The sequence below is a fragment of the Schistocerca americana genome, chromosome 4 (genome assembly GCF_021461395.2).
Source record: "Schistocerca americana isolate TAMUIC-IGC-003095 chromosome 4, iqSchAmer2.1, whole genome shotgun sequence".
NCBI classification, from domain to species: domain Eukaryota; kingdom Metazoa; phylum Arthropoda; class Insecta; order Orthoptera; family Acrididae; genus Schistocerca; species Schistocerca americana.
In genome coordinates this window covers 156274227-156300353 of record NC_060122.1, presented here as the reverse complement: position 1 = coordinate 156300353, position 26127 = coordinate 156274227, and positions in this window count along the sequence as shown.

The following is a 26127-nucleotide window of genomic DNA, read 5'->3' as shown; positions in this document are numbered from 1 at the left end:
AAAAATTCCCTTGAACTAACATCCAGAATTAAAAACGTCTCCATTCCTGCTAGTAATTTGTACCCTTCGACATTGTTAATTTATTTAACAACATCCCCATTCAAGACACTCATGAAATCATTGAAGACCATCTTCACTAACAGAAGAAAGTCAGTGTACAAGGAAATATTTAACTCATAAGCTTATTACACCTGATACTCTCTTACAACTATTTCAGGTTTAACGATGAAATTTTTTCAGAAGCAGAGGACACTGTCATTGTTAGTTGTGTAGCGAGTATGCTTGCTGACTTTTTGTTGTTTTGATGTTTGCAGATTTGGCATCTATCATAAACCTACTTGCACTGATAATGTCATCCACAATAATTACTGCCACCCACGAAGTCACAAGAAGGCATTTTTCCATTTTATGACTCACAGACTAAGCAGTCTTCTGGTAGAACAAAACGAAACTGACTAAGAATTAGCGATCCTTTGACAAATAGCACTGAACAACAGTTTCATTGCATGAATGATAGATAACTAATGAGATCACATTGAAAAAATAGGAAGAAGCTAAAACTAATAATTTGTTACTGTTTCTGATCTGTTTCTGAATGAATAACTGAACAATTTCGCCACAGAAAAGTAAGAATAGGCTTCGGTTCCGGCAAATTGTTAGGTCTGACCATGTATCATAGTATCCAACCCGGTAAAATTTACACACCTTCGGGACTTTTTAAAATCAACTGATGAGAATACAATAACGTTTATACAGGACAAACTGGTAGAAGTTTTAACATTCGTTTTAGATAACAGAGTAATATCAAAGATAATTGTAAATCATTGTTTGCGAACTATATTTGGGCGACTAAACAGAAACTGGATAACGTCAGAAACTCTTTAGATTTTCTCCGTAGGATGGGAAAAGGACGACAGCTTAATTATTCAGAACAAATTGGAATTTATTTAACATGTAGAGATCAGGTAGAAAACATTTTGAAATGATCTTAAAAATACGAAATTCTTTGACTGCCTCCGGAGCAGCTTATAATCTAGTGCTTTTAATATGATTATCTTTAGCCTTGTTAATCCTGGCAAATATACTAGTCCATCCTACTCTTATTAGTACTTAGCACCTATTTCTCTCCTACATTTGTGTACTATTTGCTCTTGTTTTGCATAGGTGGATCGCTTCTTGCATCTATATCTGCAATTTTTGATCCTCTTCTGTACTTGCACTTCTTTTTGGGTATTGTTTTATTATTACTTGACAACCACGTCACCTTTTACCTACTTTTAATCTACATTCTCAAAACCATTTGTGGGTTCCGTTTCTATTTAACACATATCTATGACACTGTTCTCGATTCTGTTCCATAACTCATACTCTTTGATGTTCACATCTTTACCGCTGTTGTAATCCATTTACCACGTCTGCCACACGTCATTTAAACTTAAGTGTTTATGTAATTGTTCCACCAGCTTTCTAACGTTTATAAACAGCAAATAAATTCACCACATGCAACTGCTTTACTCAGCATGTCACTGCTTAATATTATTTTTTATGTTACAACATCCCACGTAAGTATCTTTCAGATTTCATTTTCAACGGTTGTCAGTTTCATATTTATGTGTATTATATTTCACAAGTGACTTGAAAATGACCAAATGTTGAAACTGGAGTCCCAATAAATAGTGGTTTAACAGTCTAATGCGGGATGATTACATTTAAAAATTTAACGAAGGGTATGGACCCAGTCATCATCGAATTTCTGGTTTTAATTGTTAATTTCATGCTGCAAAATTCACAATACTTTGTGGTAAAATTTACACAGACGTCCGTTTTACTCCCCGAAATTGCGAGAACAATTCTAATATTCAAACACTTGCAAACAAAATCTCGCGCGACGTTGCGCTGTAGCTTAAGCGTCCTTTACAAGCAAATTTGAGGCTGTTTCGTGGAATGATAGACCAGAAGTGTTACAATGTCACAGATCAGTTTGTTCATCTCGACCTCACCTACACCACTATGGCATATATAGTTTCTGTCAGCATACATACAGGGTATGGATAAGTATCTCTGGGGCTTCAGAAGACGATTGTGAGAAAACTACAGGACATACACAAACAGGCACATCTTTCGAATTTTCATTTCGTAGCAGACTTTCCTCGGGCTCCTCTCCAATGATTCCCATACACGCTTCACTTTCTTTAATAAGGGTCCCGGCCGGCCTGTTTCCGTCACACCACGTATGCAGTCAATCTTAGGGAATGTGTCGTATCGTCCGTTGATTGTTTTATCTTTGGGAGCCTTTACCTGACGTATGCCGCGAATCGCTGGATCGTCACATTTGACTCACATTTAGTGAATTCTAGGAGAGAAAATGCTCGCATCGCTTCATTATACACCGTGTTCTCAAACGTTTGGCCCCTGGAAATCTGCAACTACGGAACGCTACGTATTACGAATCGAAACTTGGAGAGACTCTCTATCCGATGATTCACATAGTTTTCCTGTGTCTAGAAGTTTTCGCACAGTCATTTTCTGATATCCCTGAGGTGTTTATGAATAAGCCCATGTAACAGATTTTGCGAAAACCTTCGACAAACAAGACGTTGGTTCGATCTGTATCAGGACAGTGAAGAAGTTATATGCTCATAGTACAGTTTCCATAGGACTTTCTCCATTAGGATAGAGAGACATCAGAGTCCGTCAAGAATATCCCTTATCACAAATTGTACTCTCTGCGGGTTCATGAGGAAGTTTTCATATCGCAAAAGCAGTAAGGAAAACGAATTAATGTACTACCAATCGCTCTCTGACGAAGCACAAATAAAAGAAAAAGTGCTGCAGTCTTCGTAACGATTGTTACATATACAGGCGATGGTAACAGTACGCAGTATGGACGTAATTGCAGTACAGATATAAATGAAACTATTTTACCTTTTAGCAGAACAGAAAATGGACTACACGCACAATCTAAGACTTTCGTCAAGATGGCTCAGGGGAGGAGCTAAATTGACAGAAATCGAATGAGAGTTACGGATCAGTGTCCGCTCGCAGCCAACGTTAACTAGCAATCAACTCCGATTTAAAGCTGTCTAAAAGGGATAATATGATTCCAAGCTTTGTTACTCTAAACGCTTGATAAATAATTAACGCTCTGTATCATGTCTCCTTTCGTACGTGCAGGTGCTAGAAACACTCCACTGTTTACTAGCTAAAGTTAGCAGCGACAAGAAATCAGTGAATACCGATCGATGTAATTCGACTTCTTTTGATTCTGCAACTCCCAACTCCTCTTAGAATATCCGTGTAACAAATTTCACTTTGCACGCACAGCGAATTTCCCCTTACATCCTTCCATTTACGACTGTGGAATATTATTTGCATAACTGAAAAGTGTATTTCCTTCAGAACTACGCTGAAACACGCTATAATCTCACACAAGCGAGCTGATTCTCTGGCGCAACTCTCTACAATTGATTCTTGTTATTTAACGTTAGCCTTTCAGTGTACATATAGCGATAGACATAGAATTGGTAACTTTCTTGCTAATTAAAATGGAAGAATGATTAGAAGAATTTGGTAAATACCAACTAATTGGCACACGCACAACAAGGATCCTGGTTTTCTGTTCATGACAACGCTAATATAGTAATGGAGAAATTAGTTAATGCATGTATTTATTAATAAAAGGTATTATATTCTGGATAGCAGAAACAAATTTAGTCTCACTGTAAAAAATTTATATCTTTACATACAACCTCTGACAATAAAGTTCGGTGAATGAAGTCAGAACGGTCGATCGGGCAACACTGGCCACTCACAAACTGCGTAGCGGCTCGTGTTGACAACCTGCCCCCACCGTAGTTCAGCTGAGTATCGTGTATGTTCCGTGTTGGACGAAGTGCTTATTAAGTGCGTTGGTTCTGAACTGAGAACAGGATAATCAACGAGCAAAGGATCAATTTAAAGTCTTGTTTTAAGCCTGACAAGACACCAAAAACAACACATGCGATGATGGTACGTGTTTATGGGGATCAAGCACTGTCTGTGACGTGTGTGTACGAGTGGTTCGACCGTTTCCGAGCAGGCTGGGAAAGTGTTTCTGACATTCTCCACAGCGGACGACCGGCGACCGCCGTCAGCGACGAAAACATTGAAAAAGTGAGGATATTAATGAAGAACGACCACCAGTTAACTGTGTGCATGATAGCGGATGAACTGCAGATGAACTGCGAATCCATGCAACAAATCCTTACCCAGGGAAGAGGAAAACGTATTGTCGTATTGTGCCACATCACTTGACTGACGATCAGAAGCAGGCACATTAAGAGGCTTTACAGGATTTTGTAGAAACAGCGAATGCAACACCCAATTTCATGAACTGTATTGTCACTGAGGATGAAACCTGGTGTCTCTGGTATGACCCTGAAACGAAAGGGCAAAGCACGGAATGACGTTCTCCAACATTACCTCATTGGAAAAACCTCACAGACGAAAAATCACGCCTTAAAACGGTGGTCATCACCTTTTTCGATAGTCAAGGCATTATCGACAAGGAATTTCTACCTGAGGGAACGACGCTGAACGCTGCATGGTACAATTGAAATTTTGATCCGTGTCATGTAACGTTAGGCAGGGTATGACCCCAGTACACACAACAAGGATCCTGGTTTTCTGTTCATGACAACGCTCGCCCACTCACAGCCATTATCGTCAAATAGTTTCCGGTAAAAAATGGGGTGGTGCAACTTGAACATGCACCATACTCGCCGGATCTGAATCCTGCAGACGGCTTGCTATTCCCTCGACACAAACTCGCTTTGAAGGGGAAGAGATTTGACGATGTTCCTGACGTATCACAGAGCTCAGTGGTCGAGCGGTTCTAGGCGCTTCAGTCTGGAACCGCGAGACCGCTACGGTCGCAGGTTCAAATCCTGCCTCGGGCATGGATGTGTGTGATGTCCTTCGGTTAGTTAGGTTTAAGTAGTTCCAAGTTTTAAGGGACTGATGACCTCAGACGTTAAGCCCTAAGGTGCTCAGAGCCATTTCCGTAGGACTTTCTCCATTTTCTTTGACTATTTCGAAGGTCATTAAGATAACGGTAGTTCATAGCTCATCTACGTTAATTTTACAGGACTATTCACTGAAGTTTATTTTTTGGAAATTTCCACATTTTCCTATGAGACCAAACTGCTGAGGTCATCGATCCCTAGGCTTACACACTACTTAATCTAACTTAATCACGCAAAGAACAACACACACACCCATGCCTGAGGGAGGACTCGAACCTCCGTCGGGGGGAGCGGCACAAACTGTGGCAAGATGTCTCGGTCCGCGCGGCTATCCCGCATAGTCCCTAACTTTATTGCCAGAGGTCGTACAATACCGTTAATTGCAAAATAACAAATATTGTCCTAGTCAGATTAATTTTATTTTTTTAAAATTCTTTGACTGTGAACTCTTGAAATAGCCACGTAAAATAGGTTCCGGTAAATCTGATTCTGCCCTTTTGTTTGACCTTGTGTTTTATTGATACCCGTAACAAAGGCTGCGTTTATTGGGATTTGTTTTCGTATCGTTTGGAAAGCTGTGGCTGGATCAGGAAGTGTAAGATTAAAGCGGGGTATGTGTCCATTTCCATCGGAGTCTATAGATTTAGCAGTGATGATGTACTCGCCTAAGGGAGTTACCTGGAATGCTGCACATTAATTAATCTTGATTAGCGTTAACATCTATAATATAAAAATAGTATTTCTCTTTAAAACCAAATAACGAGGTGAAAAACCGGACGAATTTAAAGAGTTTCTAATGGTTACAATTGAATGTTGTTTGTTTCTTCGAGTTGTACAGGATCAAAACCTTGGCTTCTCCAGGTAACAAATTGGAAATGAGAGATTCATTAATTGTTCTTCACTCACTGTTTCTTAGATACAGAAGTTCCGCTGAACAAAATGGCGAAACATTTTGTTCATTGATTTCTCTGGCACTCAGTTTGGTAGTACAAAAAATATCTTAATTACAATAAGAATTACTTTATTGAAGTAATCTGTTTGATTTTATAAATCGGCGTCATACAACTTAAGAAACCATACAGTGAAAACAGGATCACCATTTTATCTCAAATTTTGAATCAACTTATGAATTTTAACATGAGACCATAGGGTTTATTGTTTGCCTGTTGTTTAGACAATAGCTCTTCTATTGGCATGTGTAACTTGACGGAAATCTCCACCAAACAGAATTATTTTGCCTCCGTGGGGGAGATTATTATTTATGATGTCTCTGAAATGTCGATTGACAACGCTTAGCGCGTCTTCAAAAGTGAAAATCTCTAACCACTGTTGTGAATTGTAGCAAAATTAGATTGTCAATACACGGCGCCTTCTAAATTCTTGACATCGTCGTGCATCACCGAAATCGCGTGCCAGACTACACATGTATAAAGAATTTAAACAAATGTAGGATCTGTCATCTAGGTTTTAGTTAATCAGATTGTCAACACATGGCACCCTCTATATTGCTTTTATAAAATAAAGCTTTTAACGAAAACAATAACTGAACTACATGTGTATTTTTCACTATTGTTGAACGAAATCTTGAAAGTGATGTTTCAATCATTAATTTTGATTAATGCCGTACTGCTAAGCAACTTCGAAGTAATATACACTGTAGCTCCAAAGTAATTGGCATAGGCTTGCGTATTCAAACACAGAGATATGTAAAAAGGCACAATGCGGCGCTCCGATCCGCCATGCCTATATAAAAGATCACGTGTCTGGCGCAGTTGTTAGATCGGTTACTGCTGCTACAATGGCGGGTTATCAAGATTGAAGTCAGTTTCAACGTGGTGTTATAGGCGGCTCACGATCGAAGGGTATTTACGAAGTAGGGATTTTACCATGCAACCATATCATTGTTGTACCGTGAATATCAGGAATCCGATAAAACATCAAATCTCCGACTGCGGCCGGAAATGACTGAAGGGAATCGTTAAACGTGACGGAAGTGCAACCCTCCCGCAAATTTCTGCCTATTTCACTGCTGGGCCATCAACAAGTATCAGCGTGCGAACCATTCAACGATACGTCATCGATATGGGCTTTCAGAGCCGAAGGCCTAATTATGTACCATTGATGACTGCACGACACAAAGCTTTACACATCGCCTGGGCCCGTGAACACCGACATTGGACTGTTGATGACTAGAAACATGCTGTCCGGTCGGACGAGTCTCGTTTCAAACTGTATCGAGCGGATGGACGTGTACTGGTATGGAAACCACCTCATGAATCCATGAACCCTGCATGTCAGCAGGGGACTGTTCAAGCTGAAGGCTCTGTAATGGTGTGGGGCGTGTGCAGTTGGAGTGATATGTGACCCCTCATACGTCTAGATAGGACTCTGACAGATGACACGGACGTAAGCATCCTGTCTGATCACCTGCATCCATTCATGTCCATTGTGCGTTCCGACGTACTTGGCAATTCCAGCAGTACAATGCAACACTCCAAACGTCCAGAATTGCTACAGACAAGCTCCAGGAAAACCCTCTTCTGAGTTTAATCACTCCTCCTGGCCGCCAAACGCGTCAGATCTGAACATTATTGAGCATATCTGGGATGCCTTGCAGCGTGCTGTTCAGAAGAGATCTCCACCCCCACCCCTCCTCCCCCCTCGTACTCTTACGAATTTATGGACAGCCCTGTAGGATTCAATTCCCTCCAGCACTAGTTCTGACATTAGTCGAGTCCATGCCACGTCGTGCTGCGGCACTTCTGGGTGCTCGCGGGGGCCCTACACGATACCAGGCGGGTATACCAGTTTCTTTGGCTCTTCAGTGTATATGACGATGACTGTAAGTAATATTGCAGTTATAAATGTATCTAAGCTTGCGATTTATCTGAAAAGAAAATTTTAGAATCCCACTGTATAAGGGTGGGCCGAAAAAATTTAAATTTGTTTTCATCTCATAATGTTTCAGAAAATATGCGAAGTAGGAAGATGAAGAAAAGGAAAAAAAAAAGGAACTCGATTCACATCTTTCGGTCGCGCAAGTGCCCTAAAGCCTTGGGAAATATGAAAACATTCATATTTTGTACGATCTAACGCATGGAGTGCTCTGGATTCTGTGTAATCTACCCCACCACTTACGCGCAAGGAGTGGTCTGAAGGAAAATATTTATCCCGTGAACCCCGACCCTGCCAGGTATGCAGATCCTAGACATGCCCACTGTTAGACTGCAGAAGAACAGCTATTGTCGGTGTGCCTAAAATATGTCAATCACAAAGTGGGACCTCTATTTTAGAAGAAACAAACAGTCTGTCCCCTGAACACAATTTTTTTATAATGTAATTTAGTTTACCTATTCAGGTTAAGGATGTGAAAATGGTAACCTTAGGAAAATCCTGTACAGTCTAGGAAAATAATGTTCAAAAATATAGGGCAAGGAAAGTATATTCATCAAATTTACGAAAAGCTTAAGACGAAAAAGTATGACAAAAGTGCAAGCAGAAATCTCAACTGAAATTGCCGTCAGAAATATTAACTCTGACAACATACACTAAGCTATTCTAAATGGACAGCCGGCCGGAGTGGCCGTGCGGTTCTAGGCGCTACAGTCTGGAACCGAGAGACTGCTACGGTCGCAGGTTCGAATCCTGCCTCGGGCATGGATGTGTGTGATGTCCTTAGATTAGTTAGGTTTAATTAGTTCTACGTTCTAGGCGACTGGTGACCTCAGAAGTTAAGTCGCATAGCGCTCAGAGCCATTTTTGTAAATGGACAGTGTTTCCTATCACTTCTATTACTTATCGAAATTTAAACCTCAGGATGACGTGGTTGTCAGGAACACGAGGGAATTCTGTTACTTCAAGCTTGCGCAGTTCTGAAGTGAAAGAACGCTAGTGACTTCAATATTTAGTGCCTCAATAATGTGTCTTTTACATTTCGAAGTGTGCAGCGACAGTGGCGGCCGTGGACGGCTGCTGCTTGCGACGTGTGCTCTACCTGTCAACCTTATAACACTATGCTGGCCTCTAACGGAATTTAACTAGTTGAAAAATTCCGTAAGCTTTCGTGAAGCGGATGGCTGTACGTGTCCCTAGGCTAAGACAAAGCTGCTCTGTGCAGTCGCCAAGCCTGGGTGACGTGCACAACATTGCTCTCAAAGTTCTCGCAACAAAGTTAACTAGAACGACTCGGCCGGTTTTCCTTACTTTGGAAATCTACGAGGGATTCAGCACAAATATGGCTGCAACGGAGCCTAGTGAGCGTGAAACGTTCACAGGAAAATCTCTCCCTGCATCTCCACAGGGTAGTAAGCACCCCGTGCAACACTCGTCGCCTAGAAGAGAGCCCCAATTATCCATCCGCAATTGATTACAATGTCGCGAACTTTCCCCACTGATCCGCTGCCTTGCCTCACACTAACAATGATATCGACCAATGGGAGCACACAGTGTATTCCGTACTTGCATGTTTGACCAATCATAATTTTCCTAATAAACATTAACTGCATCGCAGAAACGTCGCCTTCTACCTCCTTGCCTTCCTTTCGTACAATCAACGTCCGGGTTTCGGCAGGGCAGGTGTCTTTAAACGTGAAGACTATGTGCTATTCATGAGAGGAAAGCATGATCCAAGTGTTACCTAAAACTGCAGTGCAGATGGTTCTTTCTAACTGTCTTAGAGATGCACAGAGGCGAGACGCCAGACCATTATCGTTTAAATTGGCTCCCTGCTGTCAGAATTGGTTTGTTGTGTCTCGCTAATGTTTCTTTAAGTGGATTTCCATGTCACATTTCTGTGTCCTAACCTTAGCGACTTCCCCCTTTCACTACAGTTCTACACTGATGTATAAATTTACACATTTATTTGCATGCAAATGAGGAAGGGACTACAACTACCGTGTACAGGAGAGTCAGATATGTCTCCTTATATCATTACACTCCTCATTATGCAACAAATTAATCTAATGATGTCCTAAGAATGGCACGCATCATGACAATCAAACCAGAGTGTCATGGAGAATCACATGTGAGATGGTAACATTCCTGCCACCATACATATCCTCTCCCAACACAAGTTAATTTTGGGCTGGGTTTTATTAATTGTTTAGACATTGATTAACCCAGGCCAAAATTACATAAAATTCTCGGTGTGGTAATTCAACTCTGTCCTGCATCCTCCAATTATTTTAAATCATAATTTTGTATTTGTGAGGATCCACAGCCTCCAGATGTTTAATAAATGTAAACATGGTCCATAGTAGGCTGTAATGTGATTTTTATTTAATTGTGCAGTTAGCTAATTTCGGCTACTTGTTACTGTAAAGCCCCTAAAAAACCAACATGGAAAAGCACTACATTGTCTGCATACATCTCCATGTATAAATAACACTTTACACATCTCACATCAAGATAAACCTTTACTGCACAAATTTCTTATAACCACATGGTAACCAACCTTGATAATGATATTTTAACTCTTATCGAAATTACTGTTTTGGTACTAACTTGAAGTAAATTGTGGTGATACTACTATCTCAATTACCTTCTACAATTCTGAAAAACTGGGGGTTATCTCTACTACTAAATTTAAAGTGTGATGAGTTTTAGAAACTTCCACCAAACTAGAGCCTAACTCGTTTAGTGAATTCAAAATTAAAATTAAAAAATCATAGTAATAATAACTCATCCTTACTACTTACTTAAACTGTGATTATGGTAGTGAGTGAAGATGAGGAAACTTTCTCTTAATGTGCGTTATCTTAGATCTGTCTTAAGGCAATTTTATCGTTGTTGCTGACATATGTCAACTATATAATAAAAATAATAACATCAGTAATTAGCGCATATGAGCATACACGTATATAACATAGAAACATCTTGTTTCCACTGAATATACATAAACTGATAACATATAAAATATTAGATCACATTAATTCAAAATATGCTGAGCTCAGAAATATTATCAGTGACAACAGAGGCAAATAAAAGTACACATTTACATATTCACTGTTGCATAAGCACAAGATTTGTTCAACACATTTCTGTCATAACTCTTTTTAACTGTTGAACCCAAGAATTTAACTCTTTGTAACACTCACATGGTATTGCAGTGTTCATGACGCAACACTGAACAATTTTGCTTTTTGTTAATCAGCTGCGATTCATAGTCTCACAAAACCAATACTTTTTTTGTCACTAGCAGAGCCGTAATCTTTAGAATGTGGCGGGTGATGATGTTTGATCGAAGAATTCAGTGATGGTGTTGGCTTAGATCATGTACTAGGAGAATGTTACGTTTTGCCTCCATGGACAGTGCCATGAGAGATAAGCTTAATTAGGAAAGTGGTTTGGCAGAGCATCGGTTGGCCTCTTAAGTGGGTCATAGATATCAGATGGTGCCACTCTATAGTAGTTGTAGCAATTAAATTTTGGAGTCAATTACATCGGACATTGCTGTAAATTTAAAGAAAAAAAATGAGCTGCCAATATGGATACGGCATACATTTAAATTGTTCCAATGTAGTTTAGTGATTCTAGTCTCATCCTAATGATTAAAATTCTAGGATCTGATTTGGCAAGGTAAATTCTTCGTGCTTCATGTTCTTTCTTCCCCCTTTCCTGACGGTCTTCTGTTCTGCTCTTGCTGCGTCTTCCTCTATTCTGTCTTGTATTTTCTTTCTTCTTTGGGATGGGATATGGTGAAATATATTAAAATACAGAATTTGTGGATTTAATTTACCAAGATATTTGTTAGATCAGATATGATATGTGATACTGTAACACATTCTTTTAGCAGTCCATTTCACGCTTCCAGCGCGTGATATAGTCTTCAGATTTCATCCTTCTTGAGAGCCTTAAAACAACCTCTATCAGCGAGCTTCCCGTCGTAAAACTTGCTGCTTCTGCTGTCTGTCAAACAGCTCTACTAAATTCTAGATGCCCCTGTGGGCGCTTCGTGCCTGGTTCGCCCTCTAGCATTACACTGCTCTGCTATCTGCCTTTCTTAGAATTGGAAGCTGTTGCAGTTATATGAGAGGTAGTTACAGTTGTGTGCCCACTCACTCTTTTCATCTTCTCCTCTCACCTTTACACTGCCATATCATCAGACGTTTGAAGTTCATGCTGTCTCCATGTCGTCATCAAATTGTGGCTTTGTGTTGTGGTGAGTGCCGACATCGCATTCTTACAAGTTTGTCTTTCTTAAACTCTCCTCTATAATAATTTCATCCTACCTTCACATGACGCCCTGCACTGGCCTTTATAATAGGTGTATTAACTCAACATAAATTTAAATTACAACAAAAGGAATTAATATTAACTTATAAAAATTAATGTTTCAGATGTTGCATCCAAGTGGCAACATCACATTTTTGATCCAAACCTTAAAAGATTCCTCAGATTCATAGAGAAAGTACAAGTGCGAACTCATGGTGATGCACGATTTGGAAGGTTACTCATATCGTGCAGTTAGTTCATCACATTTTTCCTCTTCACCTTAGAATCTAAATAAACGAGAAGGTTAGTACGGTCATGCTTAGTAATATAATTTTTTTTTTTTTTTGCATGTTGGGCTCCGCCACTATAAAAGCATTGTAGTTGCCCATCCCATCAGTACTCCATCTTTCCTGCTTGTCGCTGAAACACAGATCTTCGAAGCATAGGCTTTTATTATCTTGATTAGGTTTTCTGTTTCACTCAACAGGTTTCTCAAAATTATTATCCAAATTATCATTTGAATACCTGTGGTTTATTCACTATACCTTTTTTCACTCTTCCTTCTTCTTTATCTTTTCTATAGCAATTTCTTCTGCATGATATATGTGCCAATTTCCAGGTATTTGCTCCACTTCTCCTTAACTGTACGTACAACTGTTATGACAATTATTTTTTTTTCATATGCAGAATAAAGGCTTATTAATGTTACGTGAAAGTTAAATCCTCACTGACTTACTCCTCCTTAGTCAACCCCTCTCCCCTTATTACGAATTTTCTGTCATCGAATCGTCCAACTTGCATTCCTAAATGCCAGTTAAAAAATGCTGCTTACAGCCTTTCCTGTCAAACATATTAATCATTATCAAAGGTCCTTAAAACTTGTATCAAGTCCTATAAAAATGTCAGATCTCATAGTCCTTTGCTTTGAACCCAAATATCTTTAGATGTTCGATCACAAACCTTCCTCAATTTAGTATTTATGGATCTTACATTCAACAATCATGATGACAACGCGCCCCATCCTTCGATAGGAATGCTTTCAACTTCAGCTTTATAGAATACTTTTGGTTTTATCTTTACTACAACTCTCAGTCAAATGGTTCAAATGGCTCTGAGCAGTATGGGACTTAACTTCTGAGGTCATCAGTCCCCTAGAACTTAGAACTACTTAAACCTAACTAACCTGACATCACACACATCCATGCCCGAGGCAAGATTCGAACCTGCGACCGTAGCGGTCGCGCGGTTCCAGACTGTAGCGCCTAGAACCGCTCGCCCACTCCGGCCGGCCTCAGTCAATTCACAATGGTGTCACATAGCAACATCTTATTTCTGCAATTCAGTATTACCCTTGACTTAAACATAAATGTATGTACACACTTTCTTCAGCGTTCTTTGCATTACATTCTTTTCCTTTATGTCTCACATATGGAGGATAAAATAGCTGTTGAGTGCCATCATTTTTAACACTATGTTTAAAGCAAATTTTGATTCAGCACTTCTTAACCAGAGATGTCACTCAATTGTTGAATTTTTGTTTCATCTATAAGTTACTCATCTGTGGGAGCTGGTTTGTCTGTCCAAACATACCATGGATGTTTTTTCTCTGTCCCTTCACCGTCAATTTACAACTTCAGTTGAATCATAGCTAAGTCGGTTTCGAAAATCAAGTTTTGTAGTGGATGTACATTTGTAACAAACAGTTAACCCATCGTCATCTTCACTTCGTGTTACATTTAGTGATGGGAATTGGCCCTAGTATCCCAACATGATGTGACTTTCCATCCATCTGTTCCACCTTTGACCCTTGTTCCACCACGTTTTCTGTATTATAAATTAGACAATTTATCTGTTTACTGGGAACTCCGCAGTTTTCAGTAGGTCATGCATTATCCGCCTGGCTTTCCACTTCCATGTTTTCCTGGGTTGGGCGGTCTAACCTCGATCTCAGGTTGTGGTTCGTTTCACCTTTGATCACCTCATGTGTTCGGATTATGTTACTCTATTGCAACACCTAGAAGGCTACTGGTGTTCAAATTGTTCGTATTACATTGCTGGAAACCATTTGGTCTAGTGTCATTGTTCCTCCAGTTCTTGTTACTGTTAGTATCATTACTTTTGTATAACCCATTGTTATATCTATTGCTATTTCGTGGTGGGTTACAATTTATTTCATTTCGACAATAATTCCGCCCTGGCTTCTGTCTTCCATTACTAACATTATTACCCAGTGTATCCATTTCCATTTCTCGGCCTATCACTTTTATTTTCTCATGATTTCTATGTTTATGCGCATCGTCCTCACTGAATATGAACTCTAATTCACGGATGATTCCTTGAAAGTCGTGTACGTTATCTTCTCCTCTTCCGAGCAATGTTTGTTGATACCACAATGCGAGCTTCATCATACAGAGACGAAAATTTCTCCAGCGCTCTATGGATTATCTAGGGACTGATTCTTCTTCCCCATGTTCTCAAAGAATTTTACTGGGCTTTTCGCTCCTGAATTTCTGTATAATGTCTTGTGAAGCAGTCCATATTTGATTATGTTCTGTGCTTCAGTTGACCAGTCACTTGAGAGAAACAAATAAATAAACTCATCATATCACTTGCAGGTTAACACTACTTTTTGCATTGTTTCTGCAATTGCGCCCTTCATACGAGCACAAATAAAGTCTACTTTAGAAGATAAAGGTAAATGTTCCGGTAATCTCACTTGAAATTGATTTATGAATGTTTTGGAATGTAAGGTACGAGTATTTCCATATTTTGTAAAGTAGAAAAAATTTGAAAATTTGTAGTAAGGTCTTATGTCAGGAAGTGGTCGTTGTCAAATTTCGCCGTGGCACAGTTTGTGTTTGTTCTAATACACCACTGCTCCCTCTTACTGTACCTACATTACTTTCGCCTGTAAGTTGTACCACCATTGAGTATTGCAGATTTCCACTGTCATCAAGCCACGTGTTACTTTGTCGAAACAGGTCGCAGTTATGTGTCTCAAATTGCACCGTACGTGCTGAACTGTCTGTCACAGGAAATGCTTCGCGACCTTGGTTCAAATGGCTCTGAGCACTATGGGACTTAACATCTGAGGTCATCAGTCCCCTAGAACTTAGAACTACTTAAACCTAACTAACCTAAGGACATCACATACATTCATGCCCGAGGCAGGATTCGAACATGCGGCCGTAGCGGTCGCGCGGTTCAGGACTGAAGCGCCTAGAACCGCTCGGCCACACTGGCCGGCTTCGCGACCTTGGTACAAGCTGTTCATTATAGGGTCTGTGTCCTGTCTCGCCAGTGGATTGGACTACTGTACGGTATGTACTGTCCTATAGAGTGAGCTGGTGCTACCTGATTCGACTATTGTCGAGCTGGGTATTGATTTGTTCGACATCTATCAGCGTAAGATACACTTTGCACGTCTGAGTGCACGAATTTGGAAAGGGAAGAAAAAAGACGTGCGAAAGGTCAGCAAAAGTCCAGTATTCCAGTGCACTCTGACAACCAGCACATGAAATCGAGAAGGACAATCAGTTTCTCAGATAGATTTCCGTGTGCAACGCACCAGAGTCCGACACGTCAGGAGTCTGTTAACTGCTTCGCGATCTTTTTCCTTGTCATTACCACATGCGGGTGATTTTGCCGCGTCCTAAACGGCGCTATTTTGGGACCTACTGTTCAGTTCTTACTTCGCAATAGACCCTCAACACGCACTACCATAGTCACTCCGACCTTCAATACTCTGCATCAGTTCTGATCTGAGCCATTGGAATCGCTCCCTTTTTTTAGAACTCGGCTATAAAATCGCCTTAAAGCTGCTTTCATAACCCTTCTCCGTACTTTCGTCTCGTCGATTGCACGTATCGCTTTACAAGTTGCCCTCGTTGCAAATACTTCGACCAGTTGTTAGTTTTTGGACACTCTGTTGAGTATCGTCACGCCACGTATTCATGTCCTTTTGTGCTTTATGTACATCCATCCACATTTGTTTGTCATCAGCCATGAGCGTTTCAATCACGTCTCGTGATTCTTTCACATATTTTCGAATTTAATCTAATTGTTTATTTAGATCTTTTCGCATGTATCCTCACACTTTTTTTCTGTTCCTTTTCAAGGCTTCGTGTGCCTGTACTCGTCTTTTTCTGTGTGTCCTGCAGCCCCATTTGTAAGGTTTGCGTGGACTGATGTAAGTACTGAAACAATGCAAGCTTATTATCTGGTACGTTCGTGCCTACACCTCTAGTCAATGAAGTAATCTTCCCCTATTCTATCTTTCCAGTGCCGATTCATTGAGTCCAGGACACAGTGCTGGTGCACTAAAACTCATTCTTTCGATCCTATATTGTGCTAGTTGGTACAGTATGATTACTTTCGATTCTACACACTGTAACTGAACCTCATCTGAATCCACGTCTGTCTCACTCAAACCCTCGTCCCCATGTTCACCATCAGTCACCAGGTGCAATTGTTGTGTAACCATGCATTTTCCATCATGCGACATTCCTTGCTCTAAATCGTACTGTTAATGCAGTTCATCTTCCTGCGTGTCAAGCTCGATCCTATCCAGGTCGTCAACAACCGGTCTTTACCCTGGTCTCTCTCTCTCCACCATTTCGGATCTTTCGAACGATCTCTGAGCTTTACGACGTTTGTGCGCTTGACTTCATTCAACTCAACATAAATAGCCCCCAATTTTAAATCGAAATTTCAGTGCAAAGTTGTATTTTCAAACTCAGTTTGTTGGAATAGAATGCAATGCAACCCAACAACGACGAGACAGTCACCTGTGTGCCAGTAATGGAAGACAGAGAAATTTCACTAACTGCTGACTTTAACATTTAAACAATGTATCTACATATAAAATCAAAAACATAAATTGTTTAGGCAGTTGTGTCAACCACCATCTACTTTTAAATTCCACTCTCTGGTCCAGCATCACTCTGGAGTAAAAACTTTTTTCTAACTGGATAATGCACCCTACGAGTGCTAATAACTGACAGAACATCAATCAAATGAGAATCATTGCAGATGGTTATAATGTTCCTAGTAAATAATAATTAAATATGTTGGCAAGTTTCCAAGTCTTATTTCGAGCAAAATATTGCCCCTATTCTGTTCATGACCAGAACAACAACCATTTAAGCATCCTGGTGCGGTCACCATTATCAGATCTGCTGAGTGCTCTGGTCAGTATGTGATCTACCCCACCACTTACTGAACAAGGTATGCTCTGAAAATGACAAAATATTAAGCCTTTGAACACAGCCCCTACCCAGAATGGAGATCCCAGACACACCCAGTGTTAGAAATTAGGAGAACAGCTGTTGTCAGTGTAACTAAAATATGTCAAGGAAAGGCAAGAAAAGTATATTCATGAAATTTAACAAAACTTGATACAAAAAAATATGACAGAAGTTAAAGTAGAAATCTCAACTAAAATTACCGTAGGAAATATTCAATCTGACAACATAACCCAAGCTAATGTAGCTGAACAGTGTTTCCTATGACCTCTATGCCTTATTCAAATTTACACCTCAGGACGAATTGACTATCACGAACAAAAGGGAATTCTAACTAGCACTCCAATCTTACGCAGTTCTGAAGTGAAAGCATGCTAATGATTTCAACATTTACCTTTCGAAGGGTGCAGCAACAGTGGCGGCAGTGGTCAGCTGCAGCGTACAGTGTGTGCTGTACCTGTCAACCTAATAACACTGTTAGAGTGGGTCTGTTGTATTCTTGTTGTCATAAGAGGCGACTAAAGCAAGTCTCGCACTTTTCGGCCTAAAACGTTCTGATGCCCTTTAAGAGTTTGACCTCACAATTCCAAAATTCTACAGGAGTGCGGGCCATCTGGAGAAGGACATGTTACGTGGTGCACCAAGAATCTATAGTGTGGTTAGATCTTCCGTGCCTCTTACTGTCTTGGATCTGCAACTCCTCCCACAATTCAGCTATTTGAGCAGGGACACTGTCTGGGGTACTTCATCTTCTTCCATTCTTTGCTGTCCTCTTTTGTCCCATTGATGATGATGATGATGAAGTCCCATACACTTGGACAGAGCGTAGGGGAGCGATAAGGAAGATCCGCGTCGACGTACTAGGCAAGGTCCTAGTGGAGGTGATTTGCCATTTCCTTCCTCCGACCGTAATGATGAGGAATGATGATGATGATGAAGACGACACAACAACACGCAGTCATCTCGAGGCAGGAAAAATCCCTCACCCCGCCGGGAATCGAACCCGGGACCCCGTGCTCGGGAAGCGAGAACGCTGCCGCCAGACCACGAGATGCGGACTTTGTCCCATTACAATACTGAATTTTTCTGCACCCAAGATCCAGTACGGTAGCCAGTCAGTTGTGGTGGGGCCACCAGGTATCCTCTTGGTTGTAGCTTCCTGACAACACAGAGATCACACTGCTGATGCCTGAGCTGCAAACTCCCCAGGTATGCCAAGGAGTAGAGGACCATCTTCTTGGGACATCAGTACTCCTTGCAATGGCCATACCAGTTCATCCTCCAGAAGAATTGCGGCGGTATTTTCTCCTATCTCGCTGAGTTATGGCAAGTACTACATCTTCTTTTTGCGTTGCCCTTCAGGAAACCTGATTTCCTGCAGTGCAGACCCCTACCCATCATGTGTATTGGGGTACTACAAAAACTGTACTTACTGTGACCGACTCTCAGTTGGAGTCTGTATCTATGTCCCTACTGTAGTGAAGCTGTGCCCCTTCAAACACTTTTACAAGCTGTGGCTATCAGGGTGAGGATAACACAGGATGTTACCATCTGTAACATCCTCCTTCCTCCAGATTGTGAAGTGCCGCACAACGTATTGGCTGCACTAATTTCCCAACTCCCCCCCCCCCCCCCCCAGATTTTGTACTGTTGGGTGATTTTAATGCCCATAACCCTTTGTGGTGTGAAACCAAGATTACTAGCTGTGGTAAAGATGTCGAAGGTCTACTAACTGAAGTCAACCTTTGCCTTTTAAATACAGGTGCCAACACCGATTTCAGTGTGGCACATGGCAGATACTCAGCTACTGATCTCTTGGTTTGCAGTCCTGGCCTTCTCCTGCATATCCACTGGAGAACTCACAACAACTTGTGTGGTAGTGACCACTTTCTGCTCTTCCTATTCCTCCCCCCAACATCACTCATCTGGACACTAGCCCAGATGGGCTTTTATCAAGGCTGACTGGGATGCCTTCAGGTCCGCTACCACCATTAAAAATCTCCATTGCATAGTAACATCGATGAGTTGATCCGGACCATCACTACTGGCGTTGTTGCTGTAGCTGAATCGACAGTCCTTTGTTCCTCAGGTTGTCCCAGCAGAAGTCAGCTCTTGGTGGTCGCCAGAAATCGCTGCAACCATTAGAGAATGTAGGTAGTCCCTCCAACGTTATAAGCACCACCAATCCCTGGATCAACTCATTGCCTTCAAACAGCTCCATGCCTGGGTCGGTCAACTCATCAAACAATGGAAGCAGGGGTGTTGGGATCGATATATCTCCACCATTGAATCATAAACCTCTCCTTCCCATATTTGGACTAAGCTCAGGTGCCTTTATGGCTACCACACCCCTGCCAATGTCCCTGGAATTTCCACACATGGAGCTATATTGCTGATCCAGAGGTAATAGCAGAGCATCTTGCTGAGCTTTATACTCGCATCTCTGCATCTAAGAATTGGTGTTCCACCTTTCGTCTCCTAAAACAGTGGTGGGAACGACAATACCTATCTTCTGTTCCATGCCTCCCTTTCCTGAGTGGGAATTTCTCAGTGCTCTTGCCGATTGTCCTGACACAATACCTGCACCAGACTTCAACCATTCCCAGATGATTAAACGTCTGTCAGCGGAATACCAGCGCCACTTCCTTGTCATATTCGACTGCGTTTGGAGTGATGACGACTTCCAGTCGCAGTGGTGGGAAAGTATCATCGTTAAAGCCTGGACAGAACCTGCTAGATTTGGATAGCTATTGTCCTATCAGCCTCACTAAAGTTCTGTGCGAGCTACTCGAACAGATGGTGAGCCAGCAGTTTTGTTGGCTCCTTGGTCTTCTAACTCCATTCCAGGGCGGTTCTCGCCAGGGGCGCTCCACGACTGACAACTTGGTTTACCTGCAGTCTCCCACCCGATCGGCTTTTTCCTGACGACAGCATCTTATTTCCGTCATATTTTACCTGACAAAGCCTAAGATGTCACTTGACAACATCACATCCTCGCTTCTCTGCACGCTACTCTCCCGATTTTTATATGGAAATTTATATCGTACTGCACTTTCAGAGTTCGAGTCAGAGCTTCCCACAGTTCGTCCCATATCCTTAAGAATGGGGTCCGTCTGGGCTCTATCTTGAGCGTTGCACTCTTTTTAATTGCCATTAATGGTCTCGCACCAGCAGTGGGGACCTCAGTACCTCCCCTGCTACATACTGACGATTTTTGGATTTTTGTATTTCCTTCTGCTCCTCTTCTATAGTGTGGCTGAACGTTGACTGCAGGTAACCATATGAAAGGCACAATCATGGGCCCTCACTCAGGCTTTCAGTCTTCATTCACCAAGACTTGCGTCATCCATTCTGTCGTCGCCGTGCTTTTCACTCCCATCTGGAACATTATCTCGTTAACCAACTACTTAATGTAGTGAAGACTTACCGGTTTTTGGGACTTGCCTTCGACGTCCCCTTAACTTTTCCCCATCACTTTAAGGGAAAGTATATTATACAATGCCTAAGTTACATCAACTGGAGTGCTGATCACCCAAAGCTGCAGCAACTGTAAAACGCCATTGTGCTGTCCTGTTTTAACTGTGGGAGCTTGGTTTATGGTTCATCATTGCCCCCAGATTTGTGGATGCTGGACCCTTTACGCCAATGTGGAGTTCGGCTTGCGACAGGAACTTTCTGAACCAGCCCAGTGAACAGCCTCCTCGTAGATGCTAATGTTCCTCCATTGCAGATTAGGTGACAGCAACTGCTTGCGAATTATACCTCCAACATTCATACTTCGCCTCACCATCCAAACTACCTACTCTTTTGCCTAACATAGCGATCCATCTCCCACAACAGTGGCCCAGATTCTGATTGTAGTCTGTGTCCAGCCCATCTCACTGCACTAGCCGCTCTCCCTCCACCATCATGCTTTTGGGTCTGTTCACATATGCCTCTATGGTCCATGCCACAGCTTTATCTAGACCCTATTACAAGGCCCAAAAGGCTCAGTTCCACATGAGGCCCTCCGCTGAAACTTTTTCTCTATCCTTGGCGAGTTCCAAAGCTCAGAGACAGTCTACACAGATGGCTTGGCGGTCGATGGTCACGTTGGCTTCTCTTATGCTCACACCGGCCATATGGAACGGTGCTCCTTGTTGGATGGCTGCAGTGTTTTCACTGCAGAGTTGATACCCATCTCTCGCGCTCTTGAGCGTATCCACTACTGTACAAAGTGGTTCAAATGGCTCTAAGCACTATGGCACTTAATATCTGAGGTTATCGGTCCACTAGACTTCGAACTACTTAAACTTAACTAATCTAAGGACTTCACACGCATCCATGCCCGAGGCAGGATTAGAACCTGCAACCGTAGCAGCAACGCTGTTCTGGGCAGAAGCGCCTAGAACCGCTTGGCCACAGCGGCCGGCTCTCCTGTGTAGGTGAGTCCTTCGTCATCTATAGTGACTCATTAAGCAACCTACAAGCTCTAGACCAAAGCTTCCCTCGCCATCCTTTGGTAATGACTGTGCAGGAGACGAAACAGTGGATGTTCAGTGTCCTTTATTTGCACCCCAGGACATATTGGGAACCAGCGCACTTAGATAATTCACACAGTGGCTACCGGTAAACCAACTCTGGAGATCGCCGGAGACTGATCTCAGATCGGCCTTAGATGGCAAAGTTTTATGGGATTTGGGATACTGAATGGTGCACTCTCAGTACACCAAATAAACTATGTGTTATCAAGGAGACACCAAATGTGTGGCGGACATTTAACCTTCCCAGCATTCTGCTTATAGTGTTGGGAGACAGTGCCTCAACAGCTGATTTAGTTCTACGTTTTATTCGTAAGGCGGGTTTTCATCACGCAATCTAAGGATGGGTGTCATGCCTTCTCTCCCAGTTATCCACCCTCGCCGGCCGCGGTGGCCGTGCGGTTCTGGCGCTGCAGTCTGGAACCGCGGGACTGCTACGGTCGCAGGTTCGAATCCTGCCTTGGGCATGGGTGTGTGTCATGTCCTTAGGTTAGTTAGGTTTAAGTAGTTCTAAGTTCTAGGGGACTTATGACCTAAGATGTTGAGTCCCATAGTGCTCAGAGCCATTTGAACCATTTTTTATCCACCCTCCCCCCATTTTAACCCTACCTCGCTCTTTATTTGCTGTTTGTTCTCCTCACTGATTGTCTTTCCACTATCCGTGATCCTCTAGCCTTGAGTTTTAGGCTGGAGATTTTAGTGTGTTGCACAGTGGCTATCTCATACTTTTTTTTATTATTGTGATCGGCCAGCCCCAGCCATCTGCTCTATTCTTTTTATACCTTTTACCACTTTTTTCCCTTTTTGTGCATGTTTACTCCTTTTGTCTTGCCTCTTTCGGTTTCCCTTCCAGTGTGTTTCCCTGTCCGTTTTCCGCATTTTTACCTCCCAGACTCTTTTGGGGACCGGTTTTACTAAGTACCGTGCTTAAATGTGGAAAAAGTGACTGGTGACCCTGTATTTTGGGCCCTTTGTCTCTAAGCCAAATAACCAACCAACCTAATAACACTATGCTTGCCTTTAGACTGAATTTAGCTGGTGGAAAACTTCCCTGTCCCTCCGTGAAGGGGAAGCCTGTATCTGCCCCTGGGCTAAGACAAATTGGCACCGTACAATCGCTAAGGCTGGACGAAATACTGCCCTCAAAGTTCTCTCAAGTACGTTAACAAGAACGACTCGTCCCGTTGAAGATCTACAAGGGCTTCGGCACAAATATTGCTGTAAAAGAGCCCAATGAACCTTAAATATTCATAGAAAAACTTCTCTTTGGATCACCACAGTGTCGTAAGCGCCCCGTGAAACACTCGACGCCTCAAAGAGAGCCCCAATCATTCATCCACTACCGACTGTATTGTCGTGAACTTCCCCCACTGTACTGCAGCCATACCTCGCACCAACGCTGGTATCGGCCAATGGGGACTGTCAGTATATTCCTTACTTGCTTGTTTGAGCAATCAGAATTTTCCTAGTAAACTTCTGCATCGTAATAACGTCGCCTGCACCCGCTTTGTCTTCCTTTCGTTCAATCAGCGTCTGAGTTTCGACAGGGCAGGTGTCTGCACATGTGGAGGCCACGTGCTGTACATGACATGATCACATGATCCAAGTGTTTACTAAAATAGCAACGCAAAGGTATTTTTTCCAGCTGCCTTAGAGATGTGCGGAGTCCACACCGTTATCGTCTTAAATTGATTTCCTGCGGTTAGGGTCGGTTTGTTGTGCCTCGCTAATGCTTTCCTGACCGACTGGCCCCTTTCACTTCAGTTCCTTATTGCTATATAAATGTTCGAATATATCTGCATGCAAATGAAGAAGGGACTGTTAATATTGTGTACAGGGAAGCCACTTATGCGCCCACTGCTTATTACACTCCTCATTATGCGAAATAAGCTAATTGTGTCCAAAGTATGGCATGTGCCATATCAATCAAATCAAGTGAGGTGGTAAAATACCGTACTAACTTACAACGATAATTTTTAATACTTTTCAACTTGCCACTTCCCAAACGCAACAGCTCAAATTGTTGTGTATTAGAACCACAGAAAATAATGATCAAGTATTATTTGAATTCGTCAGATCATTGCAGTCAAAATTGAAGCAGCCATGAACAAATTTTACTTAATTTAAAGGTAGAGCACAGTCAAAGGATAAAATTACTGAAAACTTACGGTTCTTCCACTGGTTTATTCGGCTTTTTTAAGTTATAACATCTTCGTTGTTGCTTAGAAGTATTGGTTTTCATTTTGAACAACATGAACGCTACAATGTGAACGCAACAGTTTCGAGATACCATGTACGCCCCTGTCAAATGCTACTTTCCTCTTTTCTTTTGTTTCTGGCATGTCTACTCTTCGAATTTTTCGAATTTTGTTAACTCGTAGAGTGTAAATTAACTTCAATTTAATGAAAGGTATTTTCTTTGATGTTTCACAGCCACAGTTAACAATATTATCACATTTGCACAAATCGGATGTTTTGTTGCAAATACAGTTTACAACAATGACAAATTTTCAAGCTGCATATGTGGTGTTTGGTGGCAGTGGCGTACATGTGCGAATAGAAGTAACGTGGCCCCATGTCTTCTTTGGATGATAAAGTGTTTTAACTTTAGTCAATTTCATCAATGTTTTATGTAAATGAAGCAAAGCTTCATCTATCTCTGTATTTAGTTTCTCAGTAAAACTGCTATTTTTTTGCATAAAAGATGTTTTCCACTATGTAGTCCTTTCCATTCAATTTTGAGGAAACTAATCGATTAAAGAAGCATTCTTTCTCGCCTTGTAGTATCAGATCGTAACATGATAGCGAAATGACTCTTTTCATTATTGCTTATAGTCATTGTATACACCGAAATTAAGTCAGCTACTGCACATATTTTCAAAACTTTATATTGAAATGAATTTGAAAAATCTATTAAGAATATAGTTGCTGGACAGTTCACACTTGGTACATTACATTACGTACATCTCGCGAAGAGACGATGAGGATAAAATCAGAGAGATTCGAGCCTACACAGAGGCATACCGACAATCTTTCTTTCCACGAACAATACGAGACTGGAGGAGAAGGGAGAACCGATATAGGTACTCAAGGTTCCCTCCCCTACACACCGTCAGGTGGCTTACATAGTATGGCTGTGAATGTAGATGTAGATTATAGGTCATATATTGCTGAATATGAAATTTGGCTTATAAAGTGTGGTCAGAAACAATCTGAGAAGCTTGTAGGGGTGTTATAAGGCTAGGTTGTGCTCTTAACTCGGAAACGGAGAAGCGTATGGAATTTTTTGTTGAAAATTTATTTCTCAGTACAACCAATCCTCTGACATTCTTAGAAACTTTTCAGAATTTTCTTTACCACCCTGTGTATTAAATTGTTTTTAACACTAGAAAGATAGCGAGCAATACCTATTTAAAGTCTCGAGTAAATATGTGTTACATTTTGGTATTTGGCCGTGACAAGCAATGATGCACAAGACTAAATCCTGCGGTCATATGCTACCTGGAGTTGTGGTTCTTGTTTACTTTTATATGCGATATATGAGATCAGTTACATTCTAAGCTGACATTGCAGTTAAAGATATTTTTATTTTAAAGCTAGAGATGGAAAATCGAACATCTAGCGGCAGATTTAGCTATAAACTATTGGCGAATTTGAAGCACCTAAGGTATACAAAAAATGTTACGTATCATTGTTTTTAATAATTGGTTTTAATGAGTATTGTCGAGAAAATTGTCAGACGATATAATTTCTGAGTACTCCTAGTCATTTTACGTTTATCAGGAAAACGGTATTCTTAAATTTCAGTCATTTGCGCCTTATCTACTTGCATCAGCAAGATTTACAAATTGCTTTATGTATGCTCGATATGCAGCACAATATGCAGAGCAACAGCCAGGGCCATTTCTTACTCCACCGATATTGTGTTCAGTTAAAACTACTAATAACTGTGACGTCCCTGAAAGTATTAATTTTTCTTTCGGCAGGTGAGTCTGGTGTAAGGAAAATGATTGTTTTTGTCATTCAAATGACACTCCGCTTTATTGTGACGACTATGCGTAATCAACAAGAAACTATTTCATTGTGACTAACGTACGTATTATTCAAAAAGTATAAGAACTGTGCTACAGGAATTGTTACAAAATGGCA